This window comes from Strix uralensis, chromosome 4 (genome assembly GCF_047716275.1).
Source record: "Strix uralensis isolate ZFMK-TIS-50842 chromosome 4, bStrUra1, whole genome shotgun sequence".
Taxonomy (NCBI): domain Eukaryota; kingdom Metazoa; phylum Chordata; class Aves; order Strigiformes; family Strigidae; genus Strix; species Strix uralensis.
The window spans coordinates 123,099,194-123,119,409 of record NC_133975.1 but is presented as its reverse complement, the minus strand read 5'-3'; the positions used below and the strand labels follow the sequence as shown (position 1 = coordinate 123,119,409).

Below are 20,216 nucleotides of genomic sequence, written 5' to 3'. Positions count from 1 at the left end.
GCAGAGGGGCCCGTCAAGCAGCTTGGAGCTCTTAGGTAACCACATCACACAGTGCCCGTCTCGCATCTGCATAATCCATCACTTTTAAAGACATTTCCTTATATGGGTTAATATAAAATGTTGTTCATTGTGTCAGCCAGCAGGAGGTTTCATAGGTCCTTTAGGCAACTTAAACAGTGATTAATCAAAAAAAGCCTCCACCTTCTTCGTGCTGTTAATGCTGTTGTTAGGTTGCAGGCAGCATAATTTATGGCATTTCCTGATCCTGTTAGCTAGAATGTCTGATTAATTTTGGCTCTGGGATTAAGTCAGCAAAAGAAATTTGACTTCCACAAGCAAGTGATATATATCATCTACCCGAGTGCAGGAGGGACAGAACACTATCTTTCTGCCAACGTTTTTATTGTGTCCTCGACTATAGCCAGAAGGTGGCATTATGTACTCATTTTATTACTGCTGCTGGCTGGGGGCTGAATTGATTTTAAAGCCCAGGACATGGTCAGCTTCTTGATCTTGACACAGAAGGGAGAGCACTAGCATATGATGCTGGAGACCCTGCCCCTCCTTCCCCACATGGACCACAGTGTGCAAGTTGGCACATTTCTCATTCTTTTTGCTCCCAGATAATTCAGAAAATGACGTATTAAAGCCAGGAGTTTGCTTTTTACACGTTTTTCATTCTTGGTACTCGGGTGGCTTTTTGATGCTGTTGTTTCATTTTGTTCTGCCACTTATCTCTTGCCTGTGCTTCTTGGGGCCAGAGAGCAAAATTCGCAAATAATACAGATTTTTCAGTTCTTCCCTGCCTTTCCTTCATATAGAGACCTCTTTCATTTTTCTTTTTTTCTTATTATGGAACCTTTTATCAAGCAGGCAAAAAAGATCCATTAGTAGCTCAGGGAATTTGTCAGCTGATGAAACAATCTGTCTAAGTGTGTTTCTATTAGGTAATCTGAGCGACTTTCAAGTACACAGATACAACATAAGTGTCTTCATCCCGTAGCATAATATTGGTCTTGTTACGTGGGATCCTTACTCTGGATGCCTGGCAATACCCAAGCTGCTCTCCATGGGTACAAACAAGGCATGGCCATGCAAAGCACCATGCTTCTTTCCCTTTCTGTGCCAGTCACCTCCATTCCTTCAGTTTGGGTAGCAACGTGCAGTTTACAGACCAAAGAGCTCTGTTTGCTCCATTTCTGCAGGATGATAGGAAAGGGGTAAAGTCATGCAGACCTCAGGCTGCTGCAACAGATTCAGCCTTTTAATGGAAAGTTCAAGAGGAAATCTCTGTCCCATCTTGATCCTGCAGGCCATAAGGAAAGGCATTTCCACACCACAGCTGGAGGTGTGACTGAAGCCTGGACAAACGCAGCAGAGATCTGGATCTGAAACTGTCAGGAGGATGCTACCGAGGTGACTGTAACCCTAAGATGCTGTAGTTTATATTCTTGCTCCATTAACTCTGACAACAGACTTCTGAGACCAGAGTTTTCTAAACCTGGCTTATAAATCATGCTGGTAAAAATGCACTGGGATTTACTTGTGCATAGTGCGGAGCTCTGCAAATAAAATTAACCCTTTGTGCAAGGACTGCAGCTAGTGTGAAGCAGATGCTGAGCACTTAGTGTTAGACTGCTCAAATTTTGGGCTGATATTTTTGACTTGACAGCTGATATTGCATGTCTTAGGCTTCAGATATTCATCTGCTCCCCAGCTGGACCCAGAGAGCTGAGAGATCAGCCCCAACCTGGAAGCCATTCTAGGCACATCAGTGCTGGACTATGAACAATCCACTTTTCTTCCTAGCAACTAACTATGCTCAACAGCTTCCAGACTCAAACTCAGTTTACACCTGCCTGCTGAGTGTGGTGGAGTGTAGTAGTGTTTGTACCCAAAGGTTTACTCTGACCTTAACTACTTTCCAGAAGCTACCAAATACTCTTCAGTTCTTTGTGAAAATATGAGCCTTTAAAAATAACTCAGCTGTCACCCAGAAAGAGACCCACTTGAAATCATAAACTGTTTTTCCAAACCTTGACCTTAATCTCTGAAAGGATGCTACCTTCTACTTAACTGAGGCATATGTAACTTGAAGCCATGCCTGTGCAGGTCTCTGATGCATACAAGGCTTTTGTAGCACCTGCATGGCAGAGCCACAGCAGCTCTGCAAGAGTGAACTGTGTCACCTCCCACCTTGTTCATCAGCAGCAAAATTGGGAGCTCAGTTCTGCTGGCAGGACCTTTATCAGTGGTGATGAATGGCAGAGGGGGTTTTCATCTCTTTGATTAATTTTGCAGAGCTGACAGTTAGAAAGATCACATCTTGACTCCCGTGCCAGAAGGTTTGAGTAAGAGAGTCCTTGGGAGGTCTGGGTGAAGTAACTTTACTTCTGCAATCCCCAGACCTTGAGCTCTCGCAGCTCCTGCATGCCCGAGGCTGGAAAGTGGGCATGCAGCTAAGATGGCAGGCTTGGGGAAAGCACACTTGTGTGTCAGGCTGGAAAGAGAAACACTGATGGATCTGAAGTCATTGCCTTTGTAAAGGAAATACTGAGGCAGGAACAATCCATTTTTCTCCTTTTCTTCTGTGGGATATCTATAAAAAAAGAAAAGTAGGATGAATTTGACCTCTCTTCTGCTAGGGGCATGAACCTGATATGAAGTGGAGCAATGACTGGACAAAGCCTCAGTGTGAGAGTTTTAAGCAGACGTGAACTTTTCTTCTGCTCCTCACCTGCTCCTTGCTGCTGTGTCTCACCCATTCTCTCTGCCTTTCCCCAACACTCGCTCCTGAGCATCTCTGTCCTCAGTGACCCAGGTTGCCTACATAACTCAGGTCCCCTATACAGGGCATTTTCTTGTTTTTTCTTTGACTAAAACCATATATTTCTCACTCAGCTCATTCCTCTCTTGCCCTCATGCCCTCCTCTACAACCACAATAAGGAGCTGGCTATCTCCACTTGAGATATCTACCTACGGTCTGTATCTGAACATTTTTTATTAGGGCAATGCAAATCTAATGTTGCTCCACTGCTCAAGATAAACTACTTTTTGCCTCTCCTTAGGGCAATGTGATCTTCTTCTTTGTGCTTCATAGGGCATAATATGTGAACAATATGTGATATTTCAGCTGGGACCATGAACTCAACAGATGAAGGAGCCTTCCACAAACACAGAATATTTTTCTCCCCCTTTTGGCAAAAAAATCATCTTAACTAGGTTACAAGCTGTGTAGCATGATGAGCAAAAGGAAGGAATATGCCATTTTTTTCCAGTCCCATGGGATGCTCTGTGCTCCCTATGGGACTTCAGACACAGTGATCTTGCACTTAGTTTCTTATTAGACCGGGGAGTCCCAGGCACAAGTCCTAAAGAGGGCAGCAGAATCAAACCCAGACCTCTTGCCTATGGCTGGCTGAAGCAATGCTGGTGCTGCTAATTGAATGTGCTTTATGTACGAGTGCAGTTCAGTACATACATCCAGAACATGCTGCGTATCGTTTGGTGATATACAAACCGACTGGGACAATTTACAATGGTGATTTTTCCACTGACGGGTAAATTAATGCTCTCTATTATAGGCATTTAATCAATGCCAGCTCCCTAAGTCTCTAAACAGGCCACCAAGATAGAAGATTGATTGGTCTGAATGCATCATATATAAAACAGGAATACTTCATAAGAACATAAACGACGTGTTTGTTTCCCAAAGCCACAAAGACAGCTCTGTGGTAAGGAGGAGTGTTGACAGCCTCCTACCGAGACACAGTGAAGGGACAAGATTTGGGTTTGTTGTGGGGTTTTTGTCTTGGTTTCTGTCTGGTTTTTTCTCAAGGCAAGACTGAAATTACCTAGCGATGGGGAAGAAGATCCTTCTAGCTCTGCACATGGGCATGGTTATTTGTCTGGAAGGGATCCTGGTGATCCCTGTGCTGCCTGTGTGGCTTATGGAGATGTTGCTCCTACACTGTGCTTTGCAGCAAAATTGGCAGATCACCACCGAGCTCTGAATTTCGTCTTTGTAGTTACACAGGTGGCCAAAACTCCAAAGGTGCCAATGTCCCACCCCATCCCCTTTATTAATGCTATTTCTCTTTTTATTTAGAACAATATAGTGCTTTGCTGCTTGGCTCAGCCAGGAGGCTAAATCTCATTTCCAAGCTGTGTTTTGGGCACCCAGGTGATTTTGGTGGAGAGGATTTGCTAGGGCCATGGGAAGCCAGGGTCTCCCTGAATTTGTGTATGCTCTTAACTGGGACAAATGCAAAGTAAAACATTCTAACACAAGTACCTCTGACAGAGGTATAAACTGGTTCATTTTATCTCATGTGAGCAATGGGCTAAAGTACACAGGGGGTCAGTTTGCATTGCCTCCCAAACTTTGAAAAGTCATTAAGTTGAAGTACTGAGCACTGATTTAATTTTGAAACTGAGACCCATCTTCCTAAAGCAGTGGGATAAAGTATATCTTTTATTATTATAGCTAAACACACCTGTAGTTGCATAAATAAAAGGGGGCAGATAAAGTGATGGTCATTCTGTCAGGATCCGGAACCCAAACTGTCTGTGAAAGCCAGCAAGGCCAGGGAGGCTCAGATACTTAAACCTTAATCATGCTTTAAATGGGATTGAAGTGTCCACGTGCTTCAGAAGTTTATTTCCTTTGGCTTCTCTCAGGTCTGTGAGATTGTGATTAGGAAATCAGACTAACTTCACAGCTGGAAAGATTGTCGCCATATTCCTCCCAACTGGATGGCCAGAGCCACACGTGGTTTCTGCTGATGGAAAGCCACAGAGCTCAATAAATAAGACCTGGTGTCTTGAAACTTCATTACTTTACACCCACAGAGTGTCTTGTGTATGCCACTGAAATTAAGGAGAAAACAGGAGTTTGTGGTAGTGTTTCTGGGGTAGCAGGGAAGTAGTAGCATCCTTTTAATATATTCTGACTTTGTTCATGCAGCGCTCCTGAGTTTAGTTCAGGGATCAGCGCAGGTTTTTATCCTTAGTCCTGCAATCCTCTGCTTTGTGAGCTGGTTTGCCTTCTCAGTAAGGCACATGAGGGGATCATTTACAGTCCAGTAAATTCATACCTCCTGCATTCGGTGACATGCGGCCTTCGGGCTCCTGGTTAACAATGCACAAGCATGACTTGCTGCACTGTAACTCATGCTTTGTCACAGCTTCTGGCTTAGTTACAAAGCGCTAAAAAAATGTGAAATAACAAAAATAATTACTGTAATAAACTAATGAAATGAAATATGTTTTGTTGAAATTAAAAAAGTCTCTGTCCTGACTGAAAGGTCCAAACATTAACCTATGTGTAGGGACTAATTATGGTCTGAGGTACAGGATGGTAATGATTATTTCTGTTGGAAGGCTCCACTTCTAAGATCAGACCTTAGTTGTATGGAGAATATGTCCTTACATTTGCATAACATTTCCAACAGATTTATTTGTCACTGTGAAAAACTGAAGTGTACTCCCCGGTTCCACACTGCTGTTATTCTCAGTGTCACTGTAAGGCCATAAGAGGAGGTCTGTGCAGAGAACCGTATCATCCACCTTGCAATAAGGACTTTCTCTTGTAGTACCCACACGGAGCTTGTAAGTTGTTCTGTGCTGCCACTGCTATAGCACAAACATGAATGGGAGATATTCAGGTGTGTTTGGGGATGGTGATAATTTCTGTAGGTAAACACTGAAGTGGAGTTCCATTCTAAGTTTTAGTTCCCTGTTTTTTGAAGGAGACACCTACATGAGTTGCTTTGTTCCACATCCTACACCCCCACCAAAAGACTGGAGAACTGGCAGAAGGAGGGAGTGAGGAATGTGCCTGTGTATGCAAAGAAAACATGGACACCCAGGCACCTGAAATAGGTAAAGCTTTAATTCACTTGCTTTTTTTGGCTGTGAAATGCAGGCTTTAATACATCAGCCACATGTATTTGACTTCTAAATTCAGCCAATACTGAAATTGGCACCTGTTTGTTTCATCGGAGCAACCAAATATGAGGCTTGGTGTCTTTTTGCATCAATTGGATGAATAGTAAATGTTGTGAGGACAGCAGTTTTCATTAACAATGCAGCCAGGCAGGGACAAATTTGCCTTGTTGACAGGAGCTAAGATGTTTGGGGGAAAAAAGCCACCAGTTGTCAGGGCACTAGCAGTCTCCATCCAAAACGTGTGTCATGAAAGACATAAATTGGATCTGTAACACACAAATTGTGTCTTTAAAACCAAACTTAGAAGAGACTGAAGCATCAACCTGTTTGCTAAAGTTGCATTTGGAGCAATATCCCCATGACTCACCACTGCAAATCCAAAATCTAAAGGACTGTGGGAACAGGCAGCACCACAGAACTGTGTCCTTAACTGGCAAAAGACGGAGAGTAGAAATATTCCCACTATCTGCTCATCTGACAGACCCGCTATGACAGTTCTTGGTAATGTTTAACACTGTTTTTCACAGAGATTAAATATTTTTCTTTAGAATTTTTGTGTTTTAAAGGATTACACATGATTCCAGTTTTCAGACAGGGCCCAGTTCATCCACCACAGAAGGAACTTCTGCTTCTCCCTCAGTGTTACCTGGCCATGAAATGGCATCTGGGCATAGCAGCTACTCACTAATCTGTGAAACCAAGAATGAGAATTGTGTTTAATGGGCCTCTTGAATAATGCATGTACTCAGGATTTCACACTTTCTGGCGTTATCACTGATTGTGGGCTGCCATGCAGATAACTGCGATTTGCAAAAACGCACAATTGTTATTAGGATTGACTCTTGCTATTATCCGTGTTTGTGTGTCATTTATGGTAAGAGCAGGTTTTAAAAGGTAATTAAGGGAAAATCTTCACAGTGTTGGCCTGCTCCCATTCTTAACCATTGAAGTTAAAATAAGTTATAGTCACCAAATGTTATAGCCAGGTCTTAGCATAGGACTGGGCTCATTAGAAAATGAGTGTGTGACAGCACTACTGCCCTGGTAAACTCCATCAGCATATCTCTGCTAAACCTAGACTGGGGACAGCAGAATTCAGTCTTCTTCACACAGATCTCTGCCTGGTTTCTGTCCCTGCTTACACGCATCCTCTGAGTGTCTGCAACAGCAGGTCTTCATTGCAAAATAAACCCAGCTGTAGGTTTGTGCTAAACACCACTGTCCCTTACAGGCTGAGCGCACACCAGTTCATTAAGCAGAGAGCACAGGAGTGCAGTGGCTCCTTTTCCACCCAGGCTAAGTGGGACCCAGAGAAGGGAAAGTTTTTGTACTTATTGCACGGTCTTTAGAGCTTTTATGGAGTCTCCACACCAGTCATGTCCTTCCCAGGCTCACTTTGGCAGTGAGTGACCCTGTTTGAAGCTGCCAATAGAATTAAACCATAGAGTATGAAAAACACCCCTTGGGGACTAAATGTGCCTCCTCGTGTGTCACCTTGTGGGAGGCAGCCCTGGTGCAGCTGTGACCAGCTGTGTGTTCTCAGAGGAGGTGCTGAAGGGGATGTCCAGATGTAGCTGGCAGCATTTACTGAAAGCTGCAGATTGTCCTTTAGGGTCATATTAGAGACTGGCACTTTCCTTTGCAAAGATAACAAGAAATTTCATGTTTAGGATTATCAGATTTTCCATCTACTCTGCAGAAACAGCTGTCAACAAATCTGTGACAGCAGATGTTGGGACGTTGTTCAGTGTACTGTGTGCTAATCTGCTGCTCTGCGCTCCCCAATTAGACAGTCTTTTTTTGCTACCACAGAAGGAAATTTGGACAAATACTGCTATAAGAATATGCAGCAAAGTAGTCTGGGTCCTTCCAGAGTAAGGAGCCTTAGGCAGGTGCTCACTTTTGCAGTCAATTGACCTTATTTAAAGACTACTGTCAAGACAATTGTCTTGTGCTTTGCTTTCCCACTACTCCATGGGCATTGTCAGGGTGGATTGTCTCAAAAGATCAAGGAAGAAACCTGTGGGGACAGGGACTGTTTGGAGGTGACAGCAAAAGCAACACACTGCCTGACCTGCACTTCAGTAATCTCCAGCTACCTGGGCCTGATCCAGCTTGCAGGCAGATTGGTGTAAATTGTGATATACCTTGCAAATACCATGTCCTTTGCATGTGAGATGTACATTATGCCTTTGGGTATATGTGAAAGGATCCACCAGCCAGTCCACAGGGCTAATTGCTAATGAAATCCAAACCTGTGCTGTCCTTTGACATTCCAGCTGGAGCTTTGGACACAGCATTTTTTAATGCTCAGACACTAAAGCTCAAACTCAGAAGAAGCATCTAATGTAGTCTGGTTTCATATGTCTCTTTCTCAGCAGCAGTGTTGATTTGAGCAGATCTCCCAACTCACTCTTTGAAACTTAAAATCTCAGAATTCCCCATCTTGAAGAGCATCTTCCCTCTTTATGATGTGGAAACACGCAGAGCTGGTCTTACTGGGTGAAACTCACTGACTGAACTCCTGCTTGTGATCTTTGGGACTATGTTATGATGTTCCCTTGTTTCTCTGTTAGATGAATTTAACTCCTGAGTGAGTTCGTACATGGACAAATCCAAGACATGAATTCTGTGTGCTTACCTGTAACTGTGACATTGGACAGTCTGAATTTCAAGATGTCATACAGTTTGTACAGTCTGGCAAACCTCCTTAGAAATCTCAGATTATTTTTTATCTCTGCAATTTTTTAAAAAAATCAAAAACTAGCAGAAAGAGAAATAGTGATTTTTTTTAGCCAACTAAATTCCTGTATTATGGGAAGCCCAGTCATTACAGAACTGAGATTACAGATTTGAAATTAGAAGCAAAAATTAGGTTGCTTTCCTGGATTTTCTCTATCCAATAAAGACTTCTAGAAAAAGCTGTCTGTCACCTGGCTTGTAACATCTATGTCTACTTCAGAGCTGGTCATGCAAGGCCCCTGCTACAGTGAATGGAAAGAAAGTATTTAAGGCCATGGTTCATCTCATCTATTTTAGAATGAGATGAATGATGCTTTGGAAGTGCTTCCATGCCTGTAGACAGAGTCAAGGTGACTTGCTTAGATACAGAAGTCACATTGCTGACTTCTTTTTGTAAGAAAAATCCTGCCTATGGTTTAGAAATATACTGTAGAAAAACACAAAAGAGAGAAGGAAAGGCTGTATTTATATTGCACTGCATTTTGTACTCAGTTATTATTAAAGGCAAATGCACATTTTTAAAAACAACCCAGGTCTCTCAATAGAATCATCTGTGTGAGCTGACAGGAAAGGTCTACAAAGCAGTGTTTCATAATGTCTGGTGAGGATGCTGTGCACACTCATTGTTTGACTTGATCTGGAAAGAACTGCCCCTGGAGAGGAAGAGGAGGAAGCAAGATACAATAACTATGGTTTCTGAGAACCTTTGCAAGGAAATGAAACAATAACAGAGTAAAAGATCAACAATTCCAGGTAAACAACATGCCAATATGTTGATTTTATATGTATGGGAATTTTCATCCTTATATTATTAAACTCCCATGGCTAATGCTGTGATTAATGTTCTTCCAAAACAAGTCAAAGATTAGCTGCAGTGTCTGTGGAAGGGATTGATAAGAATTCCTATGTCATATACAAAAAAATAATGATTTTCATGGTGACGTTCTGATAGAAAGTTCACTTCTTTTCAATTTCTATATGGAAATGCACCATGTCTTTTTTGTTTCAGCAACAGCTGGAGTAAGTCAATACCACAGAGCAAGGCTGTTGCTATCCCAAAATGAAATCCTTTGCACATGCTCTTCATGGTAACTACTGCACTTCTGCTCACTCTTGCAGTTTTATGCCACATTCACATTTGCATTGGTTCATAAAGCTTTCCACGCCAGTGAAAAAATCCCCTAGTTTCAGCTTCCATCCCCTTCCTTCCTTGTGATCATTGTGACCAAACTGGTGATTTCCTGCTTAGTTTCTACCCTGGTAGAATTTAGGTTTAGAAAAATAGTTTTGCTGAGGCCATAACCAGATGTTGTCCTGCTAAAGCACAACTCCTCACTGTTTCTGGTCCTGACAACCTCCTATTTCAGAGATGGCCATTGAGTCCCAATCCCATCTCTCTTTAACATAAGCTGTGAGCCTACAGCAAATGATGATCACAACCCATAAATGCACAAGGCGCTCATAAAATCACAGCTGGAGTTCGTAAATTGGCCATAGGTGGTCCCCAAACTGCCATAATGTGCTGGTCTGTCTGCCTTCATGGATGCGCTCTCTAACACTCTCTCTCTCCCTTGACCAAATGCTGGCCAGACAATCACTTATTTCAGGATCCATAATGCAGTACTTCTTACACTGAGATTTGTTTTATTTCATTCTTGTAAGCTCACTTGCTGCTCTCTCTTGCACAGAATACAAGATTACCCTGAAGAATAAAATAAAGGAATTAATTGACATTTTAATTAATTACAACTTTTAATTAATATTCACCAGGGTGACAAGTGTTCTGGAATGCAAAACAGGAGTAATTCCTGAGGAAAAAAGGGAAAGGCCCTGCAGTTTGTGTTCAGGTTAAATGAAGATCTTGTAGCTGAATATATGATTATATCAGGTATCTGCTGACTCTGTTCAATGCCTGAAACTTTTGCTCATTTTGAAAGAGCATGGGCAGTTCTTTATTAACAATATCAGAGGCTGTGAGCAGGGCTCAGAGGCAGAGTACGCTGACTGAGTAGAAGCCATGGCCCATAACCTGAACAACTGAATATCTAAAAGTCTTGGTTGAGCTCAGGCACTGTACCACAGGGGGAGAGAGGTCAAGGGATGGGAATGACAGGTGCCATTTCCTTCTCTTGCTGTTTTCAGCCTACCTGCTCCCATGTGCTGAAGAAACCTGTGTAGGAATCCACAGGAGCCTGTTGATGACTCTGCAGGAGCTGAAGGACTCCCCACAGCCACTCACCACCCATCCTCGCTATGAAATACTGAGCAAGGCTATCATGAAGCTTTGCATGGATGTGCTGCATTTTATTTGCATAGCAGGGATCCCTTGCCTGAATTGCTATAAAAAGTGTCCTGTAATTTTCTCCCAGGCATGAACTATAGCTCTTTGACATGTCTATGAAAGATGGGGTCCTGTTACTCACTGGTGGTAAAGAGGGGAAAGGGGAAATTCTCCTTGTATATAAATTAATATTCACTTTATAATGCAATTTATGTGTTAGTAATACTCCACTGATTGCAAGGAATAGTTGGTATTTACAGGCTGTGATCCTGAAGGATGGGACAGGGCTGTACTACAGGCAGGATCAGGTGCTTGGCAAAAGAAACCATTGGGTTTTTTCTGAGTTTAAACAAGTGTAGCTGTTTGTGGAAAGAGATGAACTAAGAGTGGTGGAGAGTTCCCTGTCCTGCCTTTTCAGCATGAATATCTGTACCTTCTGCAGAGACAATTAATAAAACACAGTAGTGCCAAAAATTATCTTACAGCCCAGAAATAGTTCTTAGCTCATTTGACTTTGCAGTAAATTTGAAAGGACAAAGGTAGAAGAGACTTTGCATCCCTTGGTCATCTTCTGAAACACAGATATTTCCCTTCACCAATGGAGGGCATGATTGTGCAACAGTCAAGCTGACCCAACAATTGATAACTGAAAAAAGAGCTCTTCTGTCTTCCCTTCTTTTCCTTTACTCCTTGCCCTCACCTGCACTCCAGCAGCAGCCCTGTCCTGACCCTTGCATGAGACAACTCAGCTCTTTTGCAGGGTTAGTTTTCTGCCAGGTTAATGAGTTCAATCAGTTCAGCAAGGACCAGGAAAACCACCCCAGTCACAAAGACAGAAGCAGAAACACAGAGCTGGGAGCAGGGGAAAAAGAAAGCATGGAGGCAGGAGGGACAAGGACTGGGACTGCTTTCTCTCATCAGCAGTGACCATTAAACTGGCTCAAATATGTGATCCAAAGGTCCTGGAGAATGTTTCACTGAGAAGATATCTTTATGATAGCATAGCAGTCAGGATACTCCTTTACCAGTTCAGAGAAACTATTATCATCTTGGATAACGTTTTCATCTGTTGTTAGTGCCACTAACAAAAGTTAGACTGAAATCCTGTAATCCTTTCTCAGACAAAACTCCCCTGGGCTGCAAATGAGCTGTTGCAACACCAGCGCAGTCCATGACAGAGGCTGAACATGCTCCTTTGGAGATCATAGTTTGGTTATGTTCAGTTATTGATGCTGGTGATGGGTTCCAAGCTGCCTTAGATGTTAACCCATGACTTGTCCCAATCTTTGGTGACCTCCAGGTAGTAAGAACCATTTCTGACAAAAGTTAGGATTACACGCATGTGCTTTGGAAGTGGCTTGAAGGGAGCTGGGGACCCTTCTTGGGCTTCTCTGCTGATATTGGTTGCGTGATATTATCACAGTGGAGCAGGAATAGATGGAGTTGGACTTATCTGTCCATCTGGCAGCTGAGCTCTAGGTTATGCTCTGAGTCACAGAAGGCTTGACTCCTACACCAGGAGGAAAAGATTAAGCTGAAATGACTCAGGAGGTGAACAGGGAAGAGTCACCAGACCTGGTCTTGTGGCCACTCCAGCACTAAGTCAAGAAAGCCAGCTGACTTCAGGATGAAAATATAGACCTTTCTGTGCATCAGCTATGCAGAATCAGACCCTAAACAGCAAAGGAATTTATTGCAATCCCATTTTTGCCAATTAAATGTCTTCTGCTTCTAAATCGAAGGAAGCTTCAATGTTAATTTTAAAATATTGCTGGCATTTATCACAGTAATTACCTTAGCCATGTAAAACTCCAGACGCCATAAATAGTGTTGATACTATAGATTAAATGCTCCCAAGGTATGTGTTACTGATGCTACAAAACACACATGCAGACAAGGATATTCTTTTCCAAGATCAACATTTGTTGGGCTCATGCAAAACCATTTGAGCACACAGTTACCTCATCAGATTTCTGAAAATGACTGATATTCCTTGTCAAAAGCCATCCATCTTTATCAGTGATCATATTTTGGAGGAGCAAAAGAAGTATACCTAGGCAAACACACTCACAAGCTGCAATATGAAAACATAGAATCAGAATCATAGAATGGTCTGGGCTGGAAGGAACCTTAAAGATCATCCAGTTCCAAACCCCCTGCCATGGGCAGGGACACCTTCCACTAGATCAGGTTGCTCAAAGCCCCGTCCAACCTGGCCTTGAACACTGCCAGGGAGGAGGCAGTCACAAAATTTCTTGACAACTTGTTCCAGTGTCTCACCACCCTCACAGTAAAGAATTTCTTCCTTAAGCCTAATATAAATCTACTCTCTTTCAGTTTAAAACTGTTAACCCTCATCATATCACTACAGTCCCTGATAAAGAGTCCCTCCCCACCTTTCCTGTAGACCCATTTAAGTACTGGGAGGCTGCTATAAAATCTCTAAGGAGCCTTCTCTTCTTCAGGCCGAACAACCCCAACTCTCTCAGTCTGTTCTCAAAAGGGAGGTGCTCCAGCCCCGCAATCACCTTTGTGGCCTTCTCTGGACCTGCTCGAGCAGGTCCATGTCCTTCTTATATTGGGGGCCTCACATAGGACTCCAGGTGGGGTCTTATGAGAGTGGAGTAGAGGGGGAAAATCACCTCCTTTGACCTGCTGGCCACACTTCTCTTGATGCAGCCCAGGATGTGGTTGACTTTCTGGGTTGTGAGCACACATTGCCGGGTCATTCTGAGCTTCTCATCAGCCAACACCCCCAAGTGCTTCTCCTCAAAGCTGCTCCCAATCCATTCTCTGCCCAGCCTGTATTTGTGTTTGGGATTGCCTTGACCCATGTGCAGGACCTTGCACTTGGTCTTACTGAACTTCATGATGTTTGCACGGGCCCACCCCTCAAGCCTGTCCAGGTCCCTCTGGATGGCACATCCCTTCCCTCCAGCGTGGTGACCACACCACACAGCTTGGTGTCTTCAGCAAACTTGCTGAGGGTGCACTCAATCCCACTGTCCATGTTGCCAATGATGATGTTAAACAACACTGGTCCCAACACCAACAAATTGTACTGGTGTACACCACTCATCACTACTCTCCACTTGGACATCAAGCTGTTGACCACAACTCTTTGAGTGTGACCATCCAGCCAATTCCTTATCCACTGAGTGTTCCATCAGTCAAATCCATGTCTTTCCAATTTAGAGACAAGGATTTTGTGCAGGACAGTGTCAAATGCTTTGCACAAGTCCAGGTAGATGACATCAGTTGCTCTTCCCTTATCCACCAACACTGTAACTCCATCACAGAAGGCCACCAAATTTGTCAGGCACGATTTGCCCTCAGTGAAGCCATGTTGGCTGTCACCAATCACCTCCTTGTTTTCCATGTGCCCTAGCATAGTTTCCAGGAGGATGTGCTCCATGATCTTGCCAGGCACAGAGGTGAGACTGACTGGCTTGTAGTTCCCCAGGTCTTCTTTTTCCCTCTTTTTATAAATGGGAGCTATGTTTTTCCCTTTTCCAGTCAGCAGGAACTTCACTGGACTGCCATGACTTCTCAAATATGATGGAGAGTGGCTTAGCTACTTCATCCGCCAGCTGCCTCAGGACCTGTGGATGCATATTATCAGGTCCCATGGACTTGTGCACCTTCAGGTTCCTTAGATGGTCTCAGACCTGATCTTCTCCTACAGTGAGTGGTTCTTCATTCTCTCAGTCCCTGCCTTTGCCTTCTGCTACTTGGGAACACTTGCCGATGAACACTAGGGCAAAAAAGTCATTGAATACCTCAGCCTTCTCCATATTCCGGGTAACCAGGTCTTCCATTTCCTTCCAGAGAGGGCCCACATTTTCCCTAGTCTTCCTTTATCACTGATGTATCTATAGAAGCTTTTCTTGTTGCCCTTGACACCCCTAGCCAGATTTAACTCTATCAGGGCTTTAGCTTTCCTAATCTGATCCTTGGCTGCTCAGACAATTTCTCTGTATTTCTCCCAGGCTACCTGTCCTTTCTTCCGCCTTCTGTAGGCTTCCTTTTTGTGTTTGAATTTGTCTAGGATCTCCTTGTTCATCCATGCAGGCCTCTTGGCATTTTTGCCTGATGTCCTCTTTGTTTGGATGCATCGCTCCTGAGCTTGGAGGAGGTGGTCCTTGAATATTAACCAGCTTTCTTGGGCACTTCTTCCTTCGAGGGCTTTATCTCATGGTACTCTACCAAACAGATCCCCGAAGAGACCGGTCTGTTCTCCTGAAGTCTAATGTAGTGAGCTTGCTGTGTGCAATTGCAATAATTACTTCATTGCAATTATGTTTTTCGATTAGTAACTTTAAAGGTGGGAAAGGTTTATCTCAGGGACTTTGAATTTCCACATTCTTCAGTTTCCAAAAGTTTAGTGTCTGAAAATAAGACTGCTTTGATCTCTTAAAGATTTTGTGAGTATATAAGCCATAAATGAGTCATTCTGAATTACTAATCAGCTTAGAAAATGTTCATCTTAATCTATCATTGTGGACCTCTGTACCCAAAAACAATGAAAGCTGTCTGTGCAGGTAGGAAAAAACAGAGCCTTTATCAGACACCGTTCCCTAGTACGAACAGGCATGTGCAGACAGGTATGAAAAGGTGGATAGTGCAAGCGTTTAGGGACATCAGTAATAAGCTAGAAACTGATAAGATAGCAAGCTGTGCGGTACTTGAAACCAGAAATTACATATTGGCCAAGTTTACGCATGTACATTGTGACCATTACTGTAATCAGTTGATGTCAATACTATCTATAGTATTATTGATTATAGTCATGCCTGACAGGGAAATATATTCTGCACTTCTGTGAATATTAGTAAAGGGCATTGTTGCCAAAGAACGCAAAGAGATTTCTCTTTACATTTGGCTCTGAGCGCTCCCTGCAGACAGCCTGCCCCATCACCTGGCTGATGATGCTGATGAAAGGCTCCCTGGGTGTATGTTTTCTGTAGGTTTGACTGTTTACAGGAGGAGGCTATATAGAGCCTGCATACAGTGGGAGGTGGCTGCACCATTGGAAGCAGCAATATACATATATATTGATGTGTATTGTGTAAAATACACATTTATCACTCCATTGCTCTTTATTAATAGGAGGAAAGATACTAAAAAATAACTCAACCCCAAGACACAGAATGGAGATAAAGCTGTTTTATAGCATCTGAAAGCATGTGGAAAAATTGTTGCAGAGCTGGAACTTATTTGGCACTAGGGAAACCATTTGTTGAGCTGCCAGTAAAACTGTAGAAGAGGAAATACTTATAAGAAGACATCCAAACAAGCACTGAGCTTTCTTCCCATGAAAATCAAGGTCAAATAGAGCACTTGAAATCATTAGGAACACATGAAAAATGAACCCATATTGCCACTGGGAATGACTTGGACAACGGTTGGAAATACGTGTTTGTAAGGACCCAATAGCTTCCTATCACCCAGGGAACTTTTCAGAATTTATTTCTTGAGCACAGTGACAGGCATAACTTGTGCATAGTTCCCAAAATTCAGATTTTGTGGCCTGAAGGGTGAGCTCTGTCTGTAATGCCATCACTCTTGCTCATGTTTAACCCAAGGGGAGATTTCATTGCTCATTAACTTCCATCCAGGAGATGTGGCTGCATGCTCTGGCACAAACCTGGTCAGCTTCTGCAATGCAGTGCTTTGAAAAGCTGTATGGCTAATCCAACTTCTTAAAAGGATGCATATTTTTCTGTGGAAAACTGCATCTAATTTGCTTTTATATGGAAACATTGGCTTAACGTTAATATTTGGTGTACTGTGGCCACAGTGGCACAGTCCTAAATATATGTACAAGTATTGTTGCTTTATAATCTTTATATAGGAAATATTCAGTGGCAGTAAGAAATCACAGGCAGCCAGCACACTGGAAAGTTTATTGTTGTAGGATTTTTTTCACTGAAACTATGCTGGCTTTTTCCAGATGACGAACTGACTTCAAAAAAGAGAAATAAAACTGTATATTTTTACATTATTTAAAATCTTCTTTTACTTTATATTGCATTTCACACAAGAAAGAAGGTTTGGTATTTTTTTGTTTATAAAGTAAAATATATCAATATATATTTTGCTTTGTTTTCACTCGCTGTAACTAAGAGTCTTCTGTGATCATCTTTTGCAGCCAGTATGTTGCTGGTTGTTTAAGAACTTGTGGTCATTACGGAAGATAAATGACAGTCCTTGGAGCCTGTGGCTGAAGCACACATTAGTCACTAGTAAATGATGTATAAAAAATATTCAGCTTGCAAAAAGATAATGGTGGTTCCTATTTGAAAATGCAGAAAAATGCACATATCTGGAGTACAAAAGTGTCTCATCAATATCTCTGTGGGTAGAAAACTAACCTGTCAAGAAGAAAATGTTGAAGAGTTGGAGATATTTATGTACTCACAGCACTGATCATAATGATGTAAAGGACTATTAAAGTAAACTTAAAATATTAGATAGTACAAGTATACCCCTTAATTGTTTTTTCTGAGCAACCTAGGAATGCTCTAAAAAAATTCAATTAGGAATTGTTCATTCCACATCTTTGACCTCCAGTGATCCATTTCACTGTTATCCATAAATTTAATAGTCATTCCTGGTTTAACCTTTTACTAATGGCAAAAAGTCCTTCGCCCCCTCCAGTGCTGGAGTTGAGGACTGAGACTCACAGGGGGGCGAGCCCAGAAGACAGAGTCTGTCTTGGCGACTCTGGTATTGCAAGGGCTGTAGCAGCATCCACAATGGGGATGTGGTGACATCATGGCTGCATTCTTTGTCCCTCTTCTCTCACATGAGACATCACCCCTGCATTACACAAAAAATTTCATTGCCCTCCCAGAAGAGGGCAATTCTGCCATTTCCTTGCTCTGGAAATTGGGTGCAATTATCGCATTTCAGGGCTCCAGCCCCCAGGCTTTCGTTAGGACCAGACCTTGCTGAGTAAGCCACATTGCAGGGCCAGGCTGTTGGTGCGCGATGGTTGAAGATCTGTCGTGGAGAAGGCAGCTGCCTGCCAAGAGAGGGGCATGTATTTCTAGCCAGTGGCTTACGTCCTTATGGGCCTCTTTTCCTTGCCTTTAATTCCTGGCTCTGTTAGCTTACCTAGCAAAGGATCTTTTCTGCAAGGCTTGTCAGTAGGGCTGAACTGAGCTAAAGACTGGCAGACCCAATCCTCCTCCACTTCCTTTACCCTTAGGCTTAGTGCTGTGGCCTTGCCTCCTCCTTTATGCCAGATCTGGTGCTTCTCTGACTCTACACTGAACCAACTCGACTCTCATCTGGAAGAAAACAAAGCTTTTATATATATAAATCAACTGAATTTTTAATTACCTTAATTTTCTGCCAGTTGTGTAAGATCATCAAGACATCCTCTGAGGACCAGGGCAAGTGAAGGGAAACAGCTGGAGAATGGAATGGAGAATAGGGGAAAAGAAGTGATCTGGTGGAGAGAGCAGGACCACTCCTTCCCAAGGCAGTGAACCATTAAAGAGGCCCAGCTGTGTCTTTGAACAGTCATTTAAGGATACAGGTACAACACGGGGAAACTTAACAGGAAGCTGAGAGAGCCAGCAGGAGGGCAGGCAGCAGTTCGCTGTTGCTGTAATGGGCAATTCAGTACCCACCTGGAGGGTTGGTACTTAGACCTAGAGGGAAAAATCAATTAATTGGACTAATCTTAATTTTCTTTTTCATTGGGAACTACAAATTCAGCTGGAGAGGAGAAAAGTAGCAGAGTGACACCCGTTGAATGCTACAGATGCCAGAGAAAGCTACTTGTACCTACTCCCTATCAACACATAGAGGCAATGCAAACTCCTTCATGGGAGGCCTTTCTGCATGTGCAATGCTCTCTGTCACTCTGTGCAGCTACTGAATGATCTCGTAGATAAATATTCACCTTTGGTTCCTTCCTGGCACTCTTTGCTTTGGAGGGGATGGCATGACACCACAACCTGAAAGGTTTTATAGTCCTTTTACAGTAAAAGCCTGTAAGATGCAAAAGGGAAAATTTGTTCTGTAGATCTGGACATCAGTAAATGGTGTATGTCAGTCAGTCAGATGCTGCCTAGCTGCTCAGAACAGTGCCTGGGGTCTTCAGCTGCTCTCAGCTACACTTGAACAGTTGGTTGAAGCTGTCCTGCTGTAGCAGAGATGTCCTTGCTTCTGAGTACTTTTCTTCATCCTGTAAAGATGCCACAGCTCTTAGTGTACTGAAATTTTGATATTCAGTCCCTTTTGCAACTTCTATAACCCATGAAAATAGGGAAATATTTTGCAGAAAAGGAAGCCTGGAGAATTTGCCTGTCTTCTGTTAAACCTTGCCTGTGTGGTCTGCACTTAGGGGAGATCGAAGGTTAGTTTAACTCCCTCAGCATAACAGAAAGCTGTTTGGTACTTGTATACTGAGCCAACAAATTGAACCTGCCCACCCTCTGACCTGTTCAGCTCTTCTATAATGAAAAGCAGTCAAATTCAGCATGTTGCAACTTTATTATCAGAAAAGAGAGAGAAATCTCTTTAGCAACACTTTATTTACTTCAGAAGTAACCTTGAGTTGTCAGCTGGAGAGGAATATGTTCCCTCTCTGTATCCACTTCACATTTCCCTTGATTCCAAGGTTCCAATTTAAGGCAGTTTCTGCTGCTGCGAGAGAAACAACAGCATGTTTCTGAGTGCCTGGTTAAGCTATTTATAGGTGCACATTTAGAGCCAAAGACTGCACTGTAGCATTATGTTTTCTAGACACAAAGAACAGTTACATGTTTCCAGCTAAAATGGTTTTTATTTGAAATGAAGACACTCAGTGCCATAAAAAGTACAAAATCAAACTCAGCCAGAGGCAGCCTGCTGCACATTTCTTATATGAACTCTGCTGCAGAAACAATGAGAGCAAAATTGCTGCCTTTCCAGGAGTACAGGAAGGGACTTCAGAAAGTCAGTTCTCCACTAGCAAAGGTAGTTACCTCACAGCTGCTTATTAGAGCAGGTTGGGGAAGGGTGCTCACTCTCATTCACTATGTTCTGAAACAGTGTGTAACCAAAGTCTCTGAAGTTTTCATTGAAAATGGGGAAGGTGAGGGAGATTCTGGAAATGCAAAGCTCTTGTTCATCTCTCTTCCTTTTCTCTGTCTCCTGGCTGGGGACTTTTACTGCTATACTGCTGGGGAATCTGGGGTGGAAACCAGCTTCGAGGCTGTCTTACTTTGCATGAAAGCTTTTTATATT

The 20,216-nt window shown here is 42.9% G+C and overlaps 1 protein-coding gene across 1 annotated transcript in view; it reads left to right on the top strand.

Annotated features, from left to right (window-relative positions):
* The first annotated feature begins 5,784 nt into the window (after positions 1-5,784).
* Positions 5,785-20,216, top strand: part of TMEM179 (transmembrane protein 179) — a 48,380-nt gene continuing 33,948 nt past the window's right edge. Inside the window, exon 1 of the mRNA XM_074868946.1 lies at positions 5,785-5,884. The gene's annotated coding sequence lies outside the window, so the exon portion shown is untranslated. The remainder of the gene's footprint in view (positions 5,885-20,216) is intronic.